Here is an 11,581-nt window from a genome sequence, read left to right on the forward strand (position 1 = left end):
ATAGACTACCATCCATCTCATATGTATTTATCTAGGAGTGAAATTGTTGAACCCTAAATGTGTTCATTTTGTCAAAGAAAAATCAATCTTTTCTTCTAAAATCAATAATTGAATGGATTTTTTGTGCAAAATCTATATATCACAGAGTAATCTTTTGTGTAACTAAAATAAAGAGAGAGATGCTGCCTGTCCCATGATCCATAACAAAATAGTTTTGATATCTTTGGCCTCATTATTATAGTTATCATACATGCATGAAATGATATGAGTGGAAAAAAAAAATCATCCAAATAATTTCCAATTGTTGGGAAAAAAATACAATCAAGAAATAATGATGCTGCAAACTTCTTCTTTCTCTTTGTGTAATTAAATAAAATATCACTCACTAAGCAACAATAATCTTTTTCAATCTACTCAAGCAAAACAAGTAAAATAATTAAGCAATCCACACACAAGAGACAATACAATTTTTTTTTAACATGAAAAATTCTTCGATGTGAAGGAAAAAATCACGGAACCTAGTCCATCCAAAAAATTTTACTATTTAAAATAATAGGATTACAATAGATTCTTTCTAGTTCAACTAGAGATTGCCACAAATATCAACAAGATTTAATTTTGGCTTCTACAACAAGAACATTCATCACTAATATGGTGGAATTTTAATAATAAAATCAAAGAGAAGGATTTTCAAAGATTCAAACATTGAGGTAGCTCTCAATGCCCGGAAACAACATAATTAAATTTCAACCAAAATCTGGATAAAATCAACTATTCGATAATCCGACAAAGTAGCACATTTTCTTCTTCTCTATTTTTCTTTCTTTTTTCCCTTCATCATTTTCCGTTGAGACCCAGACTCCCCCCATTTCTTTTGCGATTACCTCACCCAAGCCAATGATTTGAAATTACCTTCTTATCCTTTTTTTTAAAAATTCAAATGAGGTGGGTTCCCACATGAGGAGGGACCACACCAACAAATCTTTTCCTTCTTATTCATGTGGGAGGTTCCACCAAGCCCGCTTTCTCTCTACAAGCAATAATTTTTTTTTCCATAGGCAAGATTTTAGTCATCATATCCAACCCATTATCATCAGTATGATTTTTCAAGACATAGTAACTTCATCTCCAAAGCATCCCGAACCCAATGATATCTCACATCAATATGCTTAGATCTCGAATAAAATATAGGATTCTTTGAGAGATAGATGACCACCCTTGACTATCACAATAAAGCATGTATTTCTCTTATTCTAGACCTAACTCTTATCTAAAATTTTTCATCCACAAAAGTTCTTTACAAGCTTATGTAACTACAGTATACTCGGCCTCCATAGTGGACAAAGCAACACATTTTTGTAACTTAAATTATCATAACACAGCTCCCCCTGAAAATGTCATCAAGTATCTTGATGTTGACTTTCTAGAATCTATAACATCAGCCATTTCTGCATTTGTGTACCAATCCAACACATGTTTACCATTACCAAAATATAAACAGACTTTATACGTACCTCTAAGATACCTGAGAATCCATCTGACAACTGCCCTAGCTTTGTAACGCTAAACCTCCGAATCAGGAATTGTACTAGAGTTAGAAAAAAAATCGACTTACAACACCAACTGCATGAGCAATATCCGGCCTTGTGCAAACCATAGCGTACATCAAACTGCCAACTGCGGATGCATAAAAAAATTTCTTCATTTCTTCTTTATCTTTCCGACTTGTAAGATACTGCTTGAAACTTAACTTAAAGTGACTTGCCCAGTAGAGAGCAAACTGGGTTGGACTTGCTCATGTTGAACTTTTCTAATACTTTTCCAATATACATCTCTTGGGATAACCAAAGCTTTCCATTCTTTCTGTCACGAGTAATTCTAATGCTAAGAATTTGTTTACCCGGCCCTAAGTCCTTTATGACAAAGAACTTGCTTAAATCTCTTTTTAAGCTTTCAATCTTCTTATCATCATAGCCAACAATCAACATGTCATCCACATAGAGCAAGAAAATAATAAAATATGCATTAGAGAATCTCTTCATAAATACATAATGATCAAAAGTGGTTTTACTATACCCATGGTCAATCATAAATGAATCAAACCTTTTATACCACCGCTGAGGTGCCTGCTTGAGCCCATACATGTTCTTCTTTAATCTGCACATGAGATACTCTTTTTCTTTAACTATGAACCCTTCTAGCTGCTCCATGTAAATTTTCTCCTCCAAGTCACCATGAAGAAAGACAGTTTTCACATCAAATTGTTCAATGTCTAAATTTATGCTTGCAGATAAACCAAGAATAACTCAAATTGAAGACATTTTGACCACAAGTAAGAAAATTTCTTCAAAGTCAATACCTTTTTTTTTACCAAAACCTTTCACAACCAATTATGCCTTGTACCTTGGCTGTGATTTCTTCTCTTGAATCTTCAATTTGAACACCCACTTATTCTTGAGTGCTCTCTTATTCTTAGGTAGTTCCATCAACTCAAATGTGCGGCTCTCATTTAAGGATTTTATCTCCTCCTGCATAGCTTTTAACCACACTCTCTTTCTTTTGTTTATAACTTATAGCATCTTGGTAGCATTCTGGTTCTCTCCCATCAGTGATCATCACATGCTCATGAGAAGAATATTTTGGAAAAGGTTAGTGCTTTCTAGTAGATCTTCTCAATTGAGGCTCAACTAGTGGTTCTGGAGGGCTTGCTCAACATGCTCATTCGGCATATCATTGTCAATTGTGGGCTCATCAACTGTGTTATCATTATCTTCTTGCACATTTTTTCTATTGTCATTATTCATCATGGTTGGAGACACTAGACCCACATCAACATAATTTCTACTGAGAGACTTTGGCTTTTCAACTTTTGTAAAATCTTCAATCATCTGGTCTTCTAGAAACACAACATTCTGCTTTTGATCACTTTCTTATTAACTGAATCCCATAATCTATAACCAAACTCTTCATGTATATAACCCAAAAAGATACACTATTTAGACTTGCCATCAAGCTTGGATCTCTCATCCTTAGGAATGTGAATAAATGTTCTGCAGCGAAATACTCTCAAGTGATCATATGACACATCTTTTCTAAGATATACTTTTTCTGGTACATCAGCTTTAAGAGAAATTGAAGGAGAAAGGTCTCCATTTGTTAGAGCTTTTGGAGAGCCAGACAATACTTTCTGACCCTTCAAAAGCACATTTAGATAGAATAGAGGTGTTTGGTAAAAAAATGAAAAACTATTTTAGCTTTGCTAGAAAGCTAAAAATAGCTTTTCGGGTTTTTTTGGAGATTTTTCAAAAAAGTACTTTTAGGCCCCATCGGATTTAACTTATAATTTTTTTTGGACCAAAATATCCATGATAAAATATATAATTACAAAATGATAATATTAATATATAATGATAATAAATATAATATTTTATACTTTATTATTGTATTATACTATAAATATACTATTATATACATTATATCATAATACATTGATATATTATATTATATAATATCAAATTATGTTAATTATTATGCTATAGTATACAATATTATATTACTATATTATAATAATATTATATTACATTACAGTAATATTATACTATATTATATATTTATGGATTAATACATACTATATTTTATTATGCTCTCTTGTATAATACTATGTAATATTCTTTATGGTCATTTTGTTATACCAAAAGTATTTTTTCAGTTTGTTTACCTAATATATATTAAAGCCTCATAGCACTTTAAAAATATAATTACCAAAACAACAAATAGTTTTTTTATAAAAGCTCTAATTTAAAAAGCTCTACTTCAAAAGGCTTTACTTTTGAAAGTTCTACTGCTAACAACTCTGCTAAATGGGGCTGCAGTTCTCATTGCTTCACCCTAAAAAGATTTAGGCAATTTAGCATGATAGAGCATACACCAAATTCTTTTACAAATAGTATGATTTATTCTCTCAGCAACTCTATTATATTGAGGTATTTTAGGAACGATTTTCTCAAGCCTGATGCCATGATCTCGACAATATTTCTCAAATGGACCTTTATATTCATCACCAGTATCTGCTCAAATATACTTCAGTTGTTTTTTCCATTTTTCTTTCAACACTAGTATTAAAATGCTTGAATACATTGAGCACATGGTCTTTAAATTTAAAGCAAAAGCTCTACTTTTCCAAAATGATCATCAATAAAAGTAATAAAATATAAAGCACCACCAAGAGTTCTAGCATCCATAGTGCAAACATCAGTATGAATTAAATCCAAAATATGTGATCTTCTATATTGAGGAATTTATAAAATGTAGCTCTATGTTGTTTGCCAGCTAAACCAATGAGTATAAGTTTTTAGGAGCGTTTCTTTATAGAAAGAAGTTTTTTTGGCTAGAATATTAAGTCTATTCTCACTCATGTGTCCATGCCGCTTATGTCATAATTTAATGGAGGAGTCTTGAATTGCATTCACCTCCTCTTGCACAATTTTGCTCGCATCATGTATAGTGTGCTTGATTTCTTTCCTCTTGTTACCACTAAAGAACCTTTGGCAAGCTTCCATTTTTCTTCACGGAAGTTATTGTTGCAAACCTTCATCATCAAGTACTCTAGTAGAGATCAAGTGAGGCAGATATATGGAACATGTTCTACATTTTTTAGCAATAGTTGACACCCAATGCTAGTTTCTAAGGAAACGTCTCCCATGTCCACAATCTTAATTACTCCATTATTTCTCATCCTGACCCTGCCAAAATCACCACTAGTGTAAGATGTGAAGAAGTCCAGTCAAGAAGTAACATGAAAGAGGTACCTAAGTCAACAACCCAAGCACAATCCTAACATTTAAGATTCACACAAGCATCATCACAAATAATACTAACATCACCATTAGATGCAACTGTTGTTTTATCATTTTCTTTCTTCTTTTCTTCACCTCTTTCCTTTGATTACTCTCTTTAAATTTTCTTCACTCTCTTTTCATGTGTTTTGGTTTGCCGCAATAAAAATATTTGATCTCTTTTTGAATTTGGACCTTCCCCTTGACTTATCATGATAGTTAGAGTTTCGCAAGATTCTACTTTTACTCTCCTCCATCTTTTTGTAACCAATGCCTCTGACTATGTAGTCACACCATGTTCTCTTTTTCTTCTGATCTCCTCATTAAGCATACTATTTTTTATCATTTTCAATGTTATTACACTATTAGGAGTTGAATTACTAAGTGATACGACTAAAGTTTTCCAACTATCAAGCAAGGAGCGGAGCAACAACAATACTTGCAACTCATCATCTAACGTCATGTTTATAGTATTTAGCTGATTTACCACATCATGAAATCTACTCAAATGCTCGGCCACTAAACTTTCCTCTTTATACTTCATATGCGCAAGCTTTCTGATCATGAATATCTTGTTCTGTGCAGTCTTTTGCTCATAGAGACTATCTAATTTCTTCCATAAACTATGGACATTAATCTTCATGGCAACAATGATGAAAAACACTATCATCTATTCGCTGCCTAATTAAACCAACCGTCTTCCTATCTTTTTCTCCTACTCTTGTTGAGTTTTGTCACTTGGTTTACACTATCTCCTTCAATAGGATCATACAAATCTTTGCAAAACAGTAAATCTTCCATTTGGGGCTTCCAAATTAAATAATTAAAATATATGAGTTTAACTATACTGCCACCTGAATGCTCTTTCATTTAATTAACACAAGAAAAAATTTAGCCACTAGCAACCTGCTCTAATACCACTTTGTTGGAAAAAAATGCAATCAAAAAATAATAATACCACAAACTTTTTTTCTCTCTTTATGTAATTAAATGGGATATCACTTACCAAGCAACAAAAATCTTTTTCAATCTACTCAAGCAATTAACAAGTAAAATAATCAAGCAATCCAACACAAGAGGCAACACAATTTTTTTTTAATGCAAAAAAAATCTTCGATGTGAAGAGAAAAATTACGGGACCTAGTTCAACCGAAAACTTCCACTATTTAGAATAATAAGATTATAATAGATCCTATCTAGTTCAACTAGAGACTGTACGGATATCAATAAGATTTAATCTTAACTTCCACAACAAGAATATTCATCATCAATATAACGGATTTTAACAATAAACAACAAAATAAAGAATAGATTTCACCAATTGTTGATGCTTGAAATAATCAATAGCGAAAGCTTTTTAAAGATCCAAATTGTTCAAATCTGTAGCTCTCCAATACCGAAAACAACATATTAAAATTTCAACCAAAATCTAGATAAAATCAACCATCCGATCATCCAATAAAGTAGCACCTTTTCATCTTCTCTGTTTTTCTTTCTTTTTCCTTTACCGTTTTCCCATAGAGCCCAAGGAGGGACCACACCAACGCCAAGATGCCTGGGTTTTTCAATCACCACAATATATCTTCCTTATCCTCGCACGGTGGCACCTGCTATTTAGAGTGATGCATGGATTGACATTACTAAAACACAAGCTTATGTCCCCACGAGAGCTTCTACTGAGGAAACCCTCCATGCTCGAGATGATGAGCACCGACATGATTTAGTCAAACACATTGGCAGAAACATGTGCCACTTGATATCGTAACAACTCTCTTCCATGATTTAAAATACCTTGGTTGACTTCCTTCCAATTGAGTGTGGCTGCCTGACTGGAGCACTCCCCAGTGTCAAGAAAACTAAGGCCCATTTGGAAAAGCTGTTGGCAGTAGAGCATTTGGAAGTAGAGCTTTTATAAAAAGTTGTTTGTTGTTTGGTAACTATATTTCTAAAGTGCTGTGCTACTTTAACATGATAAACAAACTGAGAAGTACTTTTGGCATGACAAAATGACCATAAAGAATATTGCATAATATTATACAACATAGCATAATAAAATATAATATGTATTAATACATAAATATATAATATAGTAATATAATATTGTATACTATAGCATAATAATTTAATATAATATTAAATTATTTAACATAACATATCAATGTATTATGATATAATGTAATATAATATTATATTATAGTATAATACAATAATAAAAAATATAAAATATTATAATTATTAGCGTAAATAAATTTCTACAATATAACAAATTTCTTCGGTAGATGATAAAATTGGTTTAAACAATTATTAAAAAGGACATTTTGTATAATTGTTATATTTTATTATAGGTATTTTGATCAAAAAAAATAGCCTTCTGACTAGATCTAAAAGTATTTTTTTGAAAAGTTTTTTATGAAGTTTTTTTTCAAAAAGCTATTTTTAGTTTCAAAATATATCTAGATGCCTTTCAGAAACCGACGAACTCTTTGGGAAAGCGAAAGCGTGATTTGCTCGATTCTTATCCATTTTGTTCTGTCACCTTTGTCGCCTACCTATGAGTAGATAAAGGATGGATGGACTGCAGGTTCCCACGAGTGCCTGTCCGGAGGATAACATTATCCTCGGGTCCCAAATCTTGGCATGACGAATGGGGCCAACCGAACCTAATTGTGAAAGTAGTCAGTACACCAACTTCCGGATCCACACCATAGAACCCAGCTGGACAAATTAGTTGGAAGTAATTACTATATATCCAACCAAAACTGGGGGTTGGCTGGTAGGTGGAACTACGTCGCCTAAGCTCATTCCAACCACCCATCTATCCTAATATTTCTTAGCATTCATATTTAAAATACCTTTGATGATTCAAATCTATTATATTATGAGATTAATTTTACGAGATCTAATGCCCCGTGAATGATGATGGATCCTGTCCCGTGAATGACAGGCAGCATGTCATGTCATATCTCGTGGCCGCTGCCATCTTCCATCCTATTAAATAATTTGGAACTTCAGGGTGATGGTCCAGCTAGCCCGCTAGTGTTAGGTTTGTGCTTGGCTGTATCGCGTAGCTGCAGCTACAATTATTTATCTTTTTCATTGCAGATCGTAAATTACAGTATGTATAGATAGATGGTTAATAATATTTGGGAAATGATTTCGTCGGAAGACATCAGAGTTCTGTTTTCTTTTTTTTTTTTTTTTTTTGTCAAAACGGCATTTCATTTCTAATAAATCAAAATTAAGTACATCTTGCTAAGTCAAAACAAATAATAATGCAATAAATGGGGAACACCTGCTAGACTCATCCAGATGACGTCTCCAGAAAGACGAGCCACATATGAGGCGACCCAGTCCGCAGCTCTGTTCATCTCACGACATATATGATCAATTTGAACAGCTTACCATCTTCTGAATCAGTCTGCAAGTATTCCAAATTAAAGAGTGACCGTCACCATATTAATCTACTCCATGTATCAAAGAGTGATGAGTTTTGTTTTACTATCATGGATTTCTAGCTACAATGGCTAATAAAAATTACCCGTAGCAACTATAACTTTATTTCCGGAAGAAATTCAATTTAAAGGTAAACGACAAGTGTTAAGAGGAGAAGCCATTCATTATACGTTTAACAATCAATGGCAATGATTTAGAGGAAGGGTTACAAACTAGTAATATATTTGCCTCCTTGGAGCAGTGAAGTTAGAAAGGGAATAAAGAGCGTACATATATAAGGGGGGGATTACTTAGGGATTTGCACCTGGATTTGAGTCCATAACTAGGGCTGGTTGCAGCAGTTTCTAATGGCGGAAAAGCTAGGGTTGGTTACAGCACTTAATAATCTCGTAGTTACCTAGCTCACAATAATGGTCCAAATCAATTTGCACCCTGTTACGTTCTCTAAGATGATCAAACCAAGGTTTTCACTTAAACCAGTGCATCTTCAACAGCAGAACCTAAGCACTGAAAGGACTTCTGGTTGATGAAAAACTGCCATAAAATTCCTTTGAATGCGTAGAATGGAGAATTGAACTATCTACAACCCCAGAACCAATAAATTGGTTTGCCAATACACTTCGGAGACGTGCCAATTCCTTTTAATCTTGAGTATCTTTTTAATGAAGAAAAATAGCACCAATCACTTCCATTTTCATCATTAGCAGCATTCAACATTTGTTTGAGGAATCTAAAGGGAAAAAAAAGCATCTGGGAGGAAAAAAAAACAATTATTATGAGAGCTAGATAATGTACCTATCGAGATAGGCTGGATAATATCTACCAGTAAAAGTCGCAAAGAGTACAAACAAAAAGCCCCCATCAGACTTCTCAGACCTTTTGTTATTGTTTTGGGATCCTGAAAATGATTTCATCGTTGGTGCCTGCAATTATAGCTCACAAGATGGTGCGGGGGTGCAAACTCTTGCATCATCATGCTTGTGCCTAAAATGAAACGGGCGGTGAGCAGATAATGCAATGTTTTTTTTTAAAAAAAAAATATAGGAAGATAATGTAATAGATTTAGAAGTAGAGGATTTTGTAGATGTGGTGCGTGAATACAAGTTCGGTCATGTATGGACCTTTGTTTTCTTCTCTTTTGTCTTTGGTGGAGCACTCGACGTAGTATAAGAATATATAAAATATATAAATAGATCTATCTCATTCTATCAATTTAAGCTTTTAGGACAAGTGGTGGTTTCAATATGATATCAGAGCGAGGTTGCAGGTTCGAACTCCTACGATGTCACTTGGGGGGGAGATTGTTGGAATTTTTTCAAGCCTCCCCTTAGGGGTTCGCTGCCACGTATGGCTTATGGAAGCCACATGGTGGCATCGGTGCTTGACAGCCCAGCCTGCAGATGCGCTTATGGGGGCGCATTGCAAAGCCCCTCCTGCCCACCTGTCGCTTAGTACGGGCTCTGCTTCGCCGTTGATAGCCGTCGGGGGTGCTCTGCGGTGGCCAGCCTCGGCTTAAGAAAATAAAGTTGCGCATCTACTAACAGCAGTTGCTTTTGGTATGGTGGTAAGCGCTTGATCCAACAAGTAATATCAGAGCAGAGGTCCTGAGTTCGAGCTTTATCTCCGCACTCTTTGACCTCATTATTAAAAAAAATTTCACATATTGGGCTCACCTATTAAAAAAAAAGTTCGACCCATATGTGAGGAAGAGTGTAAGAACTTTTAGGATAAGTGGTGATTTCAACAGACGTAACAAAACGATGAGACGTGAAAACACCCGATCACCCCCTCCGTTATCTTCTTGTAGACTTGAGGATGACTTAAAAAGGATGTCGTTGTCAAAATTTCAAACCAACAAACAAATATTTTTATGTTACTCTTACCATCCTCTGTTCGATGAATAGTGGTTGTAGGAGGTCGATCCACAGGAAGGCAATTGAAGCACACAAATAAAGAATAGAAACTTCATTAAGTTTCATGGCAATATATATATTTTTTCTTTTTAAAATAATTTCTAGAGGATATTTGATTAATCTCTAATCAACCAGAAGTAGTTTTTTATTAAAAAAAAAACTTATTATGTATGTATGTATGTATGTATAGCTAGTAATGCAAGAACTAGTAATGCATGAATAGGTAATTGCTCCGCGACGAGAGTGATTCCTATATAAAGAACAAAGAAATTCTGTCTCTCTAACAGTTGCATATACATAAACATACCGGTTGTTCTTTAAAATTTTCAGTATTTTTTAAAATAAAATATTACTTATACCTCAAAAATGAATAATATGATATTATTATTGATGAATAACAAAAGGGCTTAAAAATGTCGTTATTTAAATTTGGTAATTTTTCTTTTGTTTTAACAACATATACAAAAGTAATACATTAATATAGCAACGAAAAGTAAACTATATCTAAATTTCACCCCTATTAATAAGACAATGACATGCTGTTATAAATATTTTTCACGAGCCATAATGCTTCCAAACCGTGGCCATCATATGATAGCTTTTTATATTAGGCACGTGTAGCACGTGTTCTTCCAATAAAGAGAGAGATGGAAAAAAATCGGCCTCTTGCTATCAAATAGCGTAGTTTTTTTTGTGGAGACCTTATTTTTGGAAGAAATTTTTTTGTCTTCATCCCTAGTATTAGGTGCGTACGTGTTGCACACGTTCTTCGCGGCTCATCATTCAGAATACATCCTTTGGGTGGGGGAAGGGGAGCTGCCACTGGCTCTTCGTGAGTTAGTATTTTTTGACTTTATTGGATGTATTCGTACACGTATTGTATGAAAATCCGTCTTTAGCAAAAAAAAAAATAATTGAACTCTCGCTATTAAATAATATAGTATTTTTGCGGAGGTGGAGTCCCGTGTTGCACGCGATCTTTGAATACACAGAGATCGAGAAAAATCGGCCTCTCGCTATTAAACAATGTATAATTTTCCGTGTTACACGTGTTAGATCGGGAAAAATCAGCCTCTCGCTATTAAATAACTTACAATTTTTTGTGTTGCACGTGCTAGATCGGAAAAAATCGGCCTTTCGTACAATTTTTCGTGTTACACATGTTAGATCGGAAAAATCGGCCTTTCGCTATTAAATAACATACAATTTTTTTGTGTTGCACGTGCTAGATCGGGAAAAATCGGCCTCTCTCTACTAAATAACATACAATTTTGGTGGAGCTCCGATTTTTTTGATCGAAAAAATTTGGGCGCTAGTATCGGGTACGGAAAAATCCCCTATTTTTTCTCTCCTATATATAGCAACTACCAAGTCCCCGAA

This window comes from Phoenix dactylifera, chromosome 1 (assembly GCF_009389715.1).
Source record: "Phoenix dactylifera cultivar Barhee BC4 chromosome 1, palm_55x_up_171113_PBpolish2nd_filt_p, whole genome shotgun sequence".
Lineage (NCBI taxonomy): Eukaryota > Viridiplantae > Streptophyta > Magnoliopsida > Arecales > Arecaceae > Phoenix > Phoenix dactylifera.